Source organism: Lepidochelys kempii, chromosome 1 (genome assembly GCF_965140285.1).
Source record: "Lepidochelys kempii isolate rLepKem1 chromosome 1, rLepKem1.hap1, whole genome shotgun sequence".
NCBI lineage: Eukaryota > Metazoa > Chordata > Testudines > Cheloniidae > Lepidochelys > Lepidochelys kempii.
In genome coordinates, this window is record NC_136380.1 from 114,221,858 (window position 1) to 114,232,058 (window position 10,201).

The following is a 10,201-nucleotide window of genomic DNA, read 5'->3' on the forward strand; positions in this document are numbered from 1 at the left end:
TGCTTCACAACCACTTTGAGGGGTACATTTATTTCATTATCACCATTTTGTAAATGAGAAAATTGAGGCTCAGAAAGGTTATGTTTAATGACAAAATTGTCAAATGTGGGTGCCTAAAGTTCAGCATATCAGGCCCAGATCCTCAAAAGGTATTCAGGCCCCTAACTTCTGTTAAAAAAATTTGTGGAAGTTATGAGCCTAAATACCTTCGAAGATCCAGGTCTAACTTCATATTTGGCACTTAGCTAAGCAGTCTGATTTTCAAAGGTGCTGAGACATCTCAGTATCCGACTGACTTCAAAGTATGGATTTAGGTGCCTAGCTTTAGTCACCAGCTGGTTTGTTTGAGGCCTAAGAACAGGTCATTCCTAGAGGTGGAACGAGTATAGTTTTCTGATTCATAGTCCCATAAACTAATTTGTTAGACCAAACTGCTTCCTATGCATGTAATTTAGGGCTAGATCTCATATAGCATGCAATAAGTGTGGGGGGAGAGGAGGGATAAGTAACTTCAAATTCTTGCATGACACCATTTCACCATCTGCAAAGTGTGGCTAATAGTACTTACTTACCACACTAGTGGAGTGTGAGGATGGATTACAGTTTGTCCAGCACACTGAAAACATACAAACAATAACAGCATTTTGCACTTCAGTAGTGCCTTCTATCTCAGGGTCTTTACTTGCTGCTGGGAATGGTTTTGAAAATATTGGATATTACCATCTAAAGTTTACAAATGCAAAAAAAGCAAATGAACAAGACCCCACAACCCTGCTCTTCAGAAGAATTTTATGAACACCAAGAATAAAAGTTAGGGATGAGGGGATAAATTCCATCAGGGAAATCATCCCAGCCACCTCTTTAATTGGGGGGTGGGGTTTTGAGGGACTCCTGCAAATTCTCTACAGTACATTGCTGCTTGACCCTAGTTTAACTGAGATGTTTGTCTCAAAATTAGGTTTACACAGAGGAAGGTGGCTAGTCTGAAATCAGTGGTGTGGGAAACTAGGGCATTGTAATTTTAGATGCACAGGTATTTTGTGAAGCTTTTATAGGGAAAAGTGCTAGTACATTATAGAGAATAATCCCTATGGCCCCTTCTCAGAGCTCCATGCGGAAGGTCAGAGAGGTTCTAGCCGCCATCTTCCTATAATCTTCATCAAATTTCTCATTCTGTGCCATTGTGAAGTGGTTCTTCCAGTCTCCAACAGTCCCTACAATACAGGAAAGCCAAAGAGATACTCAGTCACCATTAGGAAGAATTTTTCCACTTCATCCCAAGTCCTGAAATCCATTATCACTAACTCAAAAGATATTAACAGTTCAATGAAGGGCTAATTCAAAAACACAACAGGAAGGAAGATGAGGGAATACTAAAAATACAAAACAGCAGCACTGTAACAGGTTGACTCACTCCTTAAGGGCTGGGGCTGGCTCAGATCATACTACAGAATGAGCCATAGCTGGGAGAGGTCAGGGTGACTGTCCTATAAAGTGCAAAAGGAGGCTGCAATCAATGAGGAAGCTTAGGAAAATGAGAGACACTGTAGGAAGCATGAAGGACTTCTGCAGGGAAGACCTTGAGACTAAGGGAATTGGAAACTTCTGTGGAGAAACCCAGACAGAATTTGGGCCTAGAAGTTCACGGGCCTGTAGGCCAGTGAGCTAAACTCCAGCTAGAAAGAGCTGGGAGGATGGACTGAGAACAGACTAGGACAGAAGAGCTCTCACTGAGATAAGACACCAGAGCAAAGCATGGACTGTTGTGTGCGGATGGACTTTATTTTGGAACCCTGAGGATTGTTCAGAACTGTTTTTGTTATTAAGCCAGCCCCAGGTGTGTGTGCGGAGGGGGGGAGGGAAAGGTGTTTCTTCTCCATGTGAAAACCTGTATACAGTTCTTAAGGGTCCTGCAAGAGGGAGATTAAAGGGGCAGGGCAGCTGCAAAGCATTCCCTTGCCACAAGAGGGTACTCTGTAAATGGCCACACTGCTACAAGCACCTTTTCTCATGAATGGTGAGATTGAGTGGTCCATTACTGCAGGAGGCTGAAAAGTGTAGTTTGCCATGGGGTTGTCCTTCATTATTTCAAATGTTGTGTGGTGGATGATCTTATCTAGAACCGCATTCTCCAAGTCCTTCTCCAGGAACTGTAACACCTTTTGGATTTCACGCTTTGGATCCTGTGGAAGGAGTGAAATTGGATAAGAAACCGACCCAGGAAGAGGAAACAAATCCGATAGGGAAAAGTTGTGAGGAAGTTTTAAATGTTGAAATCATACCTATGACTGGGGTAGGGATGGAATCAGATCAGCTGGAGACCAGCTGTTGTTAGCAGAACATTGCTGTGGGGAGCTCATACCTGCTGGAATCTTGAATGGCAATAACAGAGCACTATGAACCCTGACTCACCCCCTCACCTCCTTTAGGTCTTCATAGAAGAGGTAGAGAATACAGTTGTTCTCTTTTGCTTCCCACCATCCTTTTGTGTGATCATACTAGCAACCCCAAAGCACTGAAAGAGAAGAGAGTAAGCAGTAGTCAGCAAGTAGCAATGTCTGATCTATTCAGATATCTTAGTTACTTATATAGCCCCCATAAGTGGAGTATCTGAGCACTTAATCTATAGTGTATTTATCCTCACAATGCCCCAGAGAAATAAGGGTATTTTATAGATGGGGAGTTGGCATGGGGGTGGTCCTTTACATTGACAAGAGGGAAAAACAAACAAACAAACAAAAAAAAAACAGAAAACCAGCAGCATCTAATCTGAGTCTGGATCTACAGACTTGGGTTTAAGGCTCACATTACAGTGCTAAAAATAGCCATGTAGATGTTCCTGCTTGGGCTCTGAAACCCAGTGTGCGTGTGTGGGGTGTAGACAAACACTGAGGCACAGAGAGACTGAGGACTTCTCTACACAGCAAGTTACAGCACAGCAAGCCAGGGCGTCGCTCTACAGTGTGCCAGCTTGCCCCATGGTAATGTCCTTTGTGGGCACTGCTTGTAGCAAGCTAGGCTTTAATCTGGGCGTGCTGTAGCAATGTCACGTTTACATAGGTTTTACTGTGTGACAAGTTGGTGTGGTGTAGATTCACACTTTGGCTTGCTGTGCAGTGACTTCAGAGGATATCAGGGTTGGAAGGGACCTCAGAAGATCATCTAGTCCAACCCCCTGCTCAAAGCAGGACCAATCCTCCAATTTTTGCCCCAGATCCCTAAATGGCCCCCTCAGGGATTGAACTCCCAACCCTGGGTTTAGCAGGCCAATGCTCAAACCACTGAGCTATCCCTCCCCCCTTGGCCAAGGTTACCCGTTAAGTCTGCACTGGAAACATTTTTCAGAGCCCCAGACTATCCTTCCTCTCCAGCTGATTGCTGAGCAATATGCCTTTAACCTCCAAATATATGGAAAAACATTAAACTTTAAAACAAGGAATTTTGGGGTATTAGGGACCCTGGAGGGGAAGGGGATGTCCTTGGAGTGAGAAAGTGGAGAAAGGAAGGGTTTCTTGGTAAAAGACACCAGAATGGAATAGAGTTCCTGTTTAAATGTTTGGAGTAGATTTCCCTACAGTACATTATCAGTGTTGGTTCAGAACAATGGATGGGGGCTGAATATAAATAGCATAAATTAAAAAAACACCAAAAGGCACAGGATGTTGCACAATTCGTTCCATTCACCTTGTCCAGCCATGAATTTCTCCAGAAACTCCTCCCAGGTTCCTGGCTCAGGCATGTTTTAATTCATTCTGTGAAAATGGGAGTATGGCACCAGGGTGTCTTTTGCATTTCTTGCCACATAGGATTATCTGGATTGGTTGTGGAAGCAAGTGAGAGAAAGAAATGAAATATGTATATTTAACATTATAGATGTAGACATGTACAGAGGGTTCTGAGTGTCCTGTTTTGTGATAATCTTTTGAGAGAACACACAAAAGTCATAAACATTTTCTGCTTGGGAGCTGCTATTTCCTGAAACCAAATCTGTGATTGAATGAAGTTCCTTCACTTTCACACAGAAGCGATATATTACAGGGAAGATCATAGAATCATAGAATATCAGGGTTGGAAGGGACCTCAGGAGGTCATCTAGTCCCATCTCCTGCTCAAAAGCAGGACCCATCCCCAATTAAATCATCCCAGCCAAGGCTTTGTCAAGATGGGCCTCTAGATTTCAGGAGGAGTCTGGAAACCAGCCTTCATCCTATTTAATTTGTTCATTTCCAAATAAAGTAGTCTTGAGCCCCCTTCCCCTCCTTACCTTACACTTTTGCTCCCAGAAGGATGGAGGCACCAGTCGTACAGGGAGACGAGTTTTCAGTGCTCGTGGGGAGGACATCGCTTCAGCTAGTTCCAAGACTGCAAAAAGTTTTGTAGTAATTCTCCAGTGTCCTTGTATCTATATTCCTTTTTGTCTTTGTCACCATCATGTGTGGGATTTTGACTCAGACTTGACTTTCCAGGGAAATGCCAGTTTGTATCAGTTTATACATGTGCAACTCTACCTCATTGCAACTCTCCATGGAAAACATGGTATAACAACTTCTATCAACCGTCTGTGTCCTTGAGACTTTGCCTGCATTCTTGAGGAGGAATGCTGAAGGTTGATTCATATACAGATTCATTTTTTCTAGCTTTTTTGGGATACGGTCTAAATCCCTCTAGGGCAGTGCTGAATATTGACTCGTCTACTTGGATGGACCTTATCCCATTTCAGCACTCAGTGAATATTCATTTTACTTTACTTATAGAAGATTATTTCTTTTTAGGACAAGAGAGCCATAGATAGGGTGACCAGATTGTCAAAGTGAAAAAACTAGGACATCTGTCATGGAACGGGAGGCAGTGAGGGTTTTTTTTATTTAAATGAGGATTCAGGATGTGTGCATGAGACAGACAAGATGGAACAAGGAACTTTTTTTTTTTAAACTTTTCTCTCATCTAAGTAACCGTGTTCTCCTGTCTCACCGTTCTGTCCCCTTTAAGAGTAAGATGAGTATGTTAGAGAAAGTATGGTGAAAGAAAACAGTATTTATCTTTACTATTTTCTTCCAGTCCCAACTCAATGACAGTATTTTTGATCCTATACCTCCAGAGTAGCATTTCTAACAAAAATTCTTCCATTTGTCTCGTCACTATACTGTCCTCCTCCTGGGTTTTCTGGTTTTAGATTAGTTTCTATACTTTTGTCATGGTCTCCCCCCCCCCACTCCCGCCGCCACTTCCTCTTGCTTGGTCCTTCCTCTTTTCTCTCCCCAAGAAACAGGTGCCCCTTTTGTCCCCCTATGCCCTGACACAGTCAGGTGTGGAGGACGTGAGACATACAGCAGCTATCCACAGTCAGAGAATTTCTTTGACTATATGCTAGGTCGGGTTGGCTTGAGGACTCACACTCACTGGCAGGCCTCATTGAAGAGCTCCTGCTCATAGACCTGAATAATCATAATGACCTGTGTAGAAATCTCTCCAGATAGCATAACAAATGGAATGGAGATTTTCTTGGAAAACTGTCATCTACAATGGATACTTTTTTTTAGTGGATAAGATTTTCCATTATTTAGAAAGCAAAATTTTGATTTCATAACTTTGGACAAAATTGAGTCCTGTTTGTGTTACATTTACCATTGTATCAGAGCTGAAAGGTCCAGGAAGAACCCACTCAATGAAAGGGTGTTGCAGATAAGTGATGGCACGTTTACATTTCTCAATGTCTCCATCATGTTGGATCATATCCACAATCTCCTGTATCCATGTTGTACCTGAAAAACATTAGAATTTTACATATTTCCCCAATGCAGTGCAGAGAGACTTTTCTAAGAGAAATGGAAGCTTGTTAAAAACACTGGCTGGATGGTGACCACATTCAAGGAAGACTGGAGAAGTCACAAGGCCATTGCTACAAGAGAACAATAGGCATGGGGGATAGAAAGTGAACAAGGGAGAAAATGCAATGGAAGGAAGAGAAGTTGAAACTTTTAGTACCTCCTGAGTAAAAGCCTCTGGGCTTGCATTTAGGACTCTGTTCTTGTATGTGGTAGAAATTAATGAATAAAAGTATGGAGTTCAATTGGTTATGAATTGTAGAATTGTTTATTTGTAGAGCTGAGTTAAAGTCAATTTTCATCTCGTGGGAAATTCTGATATTTGACAGTTTTTTTCATCCTGAACTAGGACAAAAATTGAAGAAACCCAAAGGTTTCAATAAATGAAAAATTCTGAAAGTTTTCAATTTGGAAATAACAAAAAATGTTCAACATTCCTGAACTGAAACATTTTGTTTTGAGTCGCTTTGAACTTAAACTGAATCTGTCTGAGTTGCTGGTGTGTCTCCTACGGGTTGTAGTTTGGGTGCTTCAGACACCGATTCTCCCCCATGGGCTGGGCTCCATGACTGGACTACAAATCCCATCATGCACTGTGATGGTTCATCCAGGGGAGACTGCATCCCCGGTGATGCATCATAATCTGGCCAAGGAGTCCAGCCTATAGTAGAGAGTGGGGGTATGGGAAAGTGAACTACAACTTCCATAATGCACTGCAGCATTATGCAGACAGATGCAGTTTAGTGTTGCACTGATCCTAGGCTAAACATTTCAATTATGTGCAACAAACTGAAATGTTCAGATTTAGGATGATCTCACATGAAATATTTTGTTTCAATTTTCCTTAAGGAAAATAAAATTCAGAATAGAAATTTTCCCCACAGAAAATTTTGCAGCAACCATAGGGGGGAGGGATAGCTCAGTGGTTTGAGCATTGGCCTGCTAAACCCAGGGTTGTGAGTTCAATCCTTGAGGGGACCATTTAGGGGTCTGGGGCAAAAACTGGGGATTGGTCCTGCTTTGAGCAGGGGGTTGGACTAGATGACCTCCTGAGGTCCCTTCCAACCCTAACCTTCTATGATTCTATGATTCTATTTGCTGTTAAACATTTTGACCACCTCTAATTATTTGAATGACCACCAGGCATTCAAGAATGTTCTTTAATCCCAAAGTTTTACATATTTTTGTTCATCCAAAATTGCACCTGAAGTTTGTAGTTCATTATTCCTTTATTTGAAAGGTGTAAATAATTTACCATATGATGTAAGTGGCCAACCACAGGACACAAAAAATAAATACTAGCTAGTGAAGACAGACTGAACAACCTGTAGGCTGAAGATGTTGGATCATATTAAAGAAGTTCTGTATTAAAATCACAAATGAGTTTGATTCCCCATAGTTTAAATTCCAGGGTATTACTAATTAAGAGGTCTCTTGGTTTTTGGTACTGTTTCTCTCCCTCTCTGTGTGAAACTTGCAAGCTGCTAATTGTGTTAGTACATTCTAAGACAGAGTCTGTTCTCAAAGCAATTCACAGAGAGAGAGACTCAAAGCAATACTCTAACAACAGAAACAGCACCCAGAGACTCCCCGCCCTTTTGTTGTATTAACAATTGTGATTAAAATAGAAATAGAGGATGTATGTGGATGGATGCTTGGTGTGGATAATAACTGAATGATCAGGGAGGTGCCAGCCTAAGAATCCAGTGTCCATTAGCTGAAGAAGGCGTCAAGTGGAAATAACCAGAGGACCCCCGGAGGGCAGACTGGAATCCACCCAACAGCCTCAAGAATGGGAGAACCAAAGAACAAGATAACATCTGGCAGCACGGAGCCGTCAGGAATGTGCCATCTGCTGATTGATTCAGCAACAGCATGATGAAGCAATTCCCATAGACTGGCATAGGAAGAAATTCCTATAAAAATAGACTCTAGAAAGTGAGAACTTTGGGGTCTGATTCTGCAAACCAACTTCCAGGAGCATCAGATGAGCATCTGACAAGGCCCTGCTCCCTCCTCATGTTCAGGCCACCTGGCCTGTGGCTTGGCGTGAGCAACTCTAAGGCTGGTAACTATGATAACAACCTTGCAGAACCTCTGTGTGTGTGTGTGTGTGTGTATGAATGTGTGAATAAATGAGATTGAATGGAATGTTATAACTATAACTGCTTACTATGATTCTTTCTGTATTCACAATAAATGTGGTATTTTGCCTTTCCCTTTAATAAGATCCTGCTGGTTTTTAATTTATTGGTACAACAAAGATTCATCCAAACCTCTTGGTAAATACTAATAATTAAGGCTATGTTTACACTTAAAACATTACAGTGTAGACCTACATCAGTAGCACTTCAGTGTAGACATTACAGTAGGGGTGGGCAAACTATGGCCTGGGGCCACATCCGGCCCTTCAGACGTTTTAATCTGGCCCTCAAGCTCCCACTGGGGAGCAGGGTCCAGGGCTTTCCCCTATCCAGAACTCCGGCCAGGGAACGGGATCATGGGCTTGCCTGGCTCTGCATGGCTCCCGGAAGCAGCAGCATGTCCCCCCCTCTGGCTCCTAGGGGCAGCCAGGGGGCTCCACACACTACCCATGCCCCAAGTGCTGCCTCTGCAGCTCCTATTGGTCGGGAACCACAGCCAATGGGAGGTTCAGGGGCAGCACCTGTGGATGGGGCAGCATGCAGAGCTGCCTGGCCACCCCTCCGTGTAGAAGCTGGAGGGGGACATGCTGCTGTTTCCAGGAGCTGCTTGAGGTAAATGCCACCTGGAGCTTGCACCCCTGGCTCCCTCCTGTGCCCCAATCCCCAGCCCTGATCCCCCTCCCACCCTCCAAACCCCTCGGTCGCAGCCTGGAGCACCCTCCTGCACCCCGAACCCCTCATCCCCAGCCCCACCCAGAGCCTGCACCCCCAGCTGGAGCCACACTCCCCTCCCCCCACACCCCAATCTCCTGCCTCAGCCTGGAACCTCCTCCCGTACCCTAAACTCATTATTTCCGGCCCCAGCCCAGAGCCTTCACCCCCAGCTGGAGCCCTCACCCCCTTCCACACCCCAACCCCCAATTTCATGGGCATTCATGGCCCGCCATACAATTTCCATATCCAGATGTGGCCCTTAGGTCAAAAGGTTTGCCCACACCTGCACTATAGTGACGCAAAGGGTTCTTCCATCACTGTGGTTAATCCACCTCCCCAAGAGGCAGTAGCTAGGTCAAGGGAAGAATTCTTTGTTGACCTAGTGCTGTCAACACCAGGGGTTAGGATGGCAGAGCTACATCTCTGAAGGGTATCGTTTTTAAACAACCCTGAGAGACATAGCTATGCCAATGTAAGTTTTCAGCATAGATCAGCCCTAACTGATAAACTTGCAGAAATCAGGAATGGTTCATACCCAAGTAACTAACAAAACAAAAGATCCCTCCCCCACAAAACCCACAAGCCCTAAATTCATAATAGTTCAACCAATTCCCTTTGGTTCATTATAAATTGAATGATGATTTTAACCAGGGTTTTGTTAAATTAATACAAATTGTGTGTCGCTGACTATACATTTACACAAACTGAACTAAAGATTTAATCATATGATGCTAGACTATCTATTTGCATTTTGTAAGTGGTTGGTTATTTTTTTCTAAAAAGGAAGCTAGAAGTCACTGGTGCTCCGATGAAAGGCCTATGCTAGTGATTACATACATCTCAAGTCACAAGTCTTGATGAAAGTATTGCAAAGCATGAGTTTCAGTGCAGGCAGATAGTTCTGTCTCAACCCATTTCCACTCCCCTCTGTTCCCACACACCTGCTTTTGTATAGGTTGCGATGAGCAGATCATCAGGTCTGGCTCTGAAGTTCCAGATTTGATCCCACCTGTCACACACACTTTTTTGAAGGAGAACTCCACCCACTTCATCTGTTTCAGAGCATGTCACGGAGCACTCTAGGTTCAGATCTTTCATCTTATCCAGGGCCATTGTGTACTGCATGGAGAAGAAACAGGTTGCCAGTAAACAGGTCTGCTCTAAAGAAGTATATGAATGTACTATTCTAATCTCAGCCTGGGACTCAGTGCACTTAGTATGGTAAAAATGTCCACAGTTCTCTGACTCAGTTGCTTAAAGTTAGACATGCCTAAATGTGGCGTTAGATACAGTAAACTGTAGCCTAATTTTCAAAGGTGCTAAGCACCTTGCAGCTCCTACTGGCTTCAGAATGACAGCATCTTTGAAAATCATGCCATTTACTTACCCATATTTGGGCATTTTAGCCTTTGCATACATTACTTAATGTAAATTAGTGACAGGCACAGGTAAATTACAAACTACGTAACAACTTGGAGCATTATGCTGAGAGGATTTGAACACCCACAGTTTCCACTG

At 43.4% G+C, this 10,201-nt stretch overlaps 1 pseudogene; it reads right to left on the minus strand.

Moving 5' to 3' along the window:
• Positions 1–1,101: 1,101 nt before the first annotated feature.
• Positions 1,102–9,796, minus strand: LOC140904992 (sulfotransferase 1C1-like; annotated as a pseudogene).
• Between the last annotated feature and the right edge of the window lie 405 nt (positions 9,797–10,201).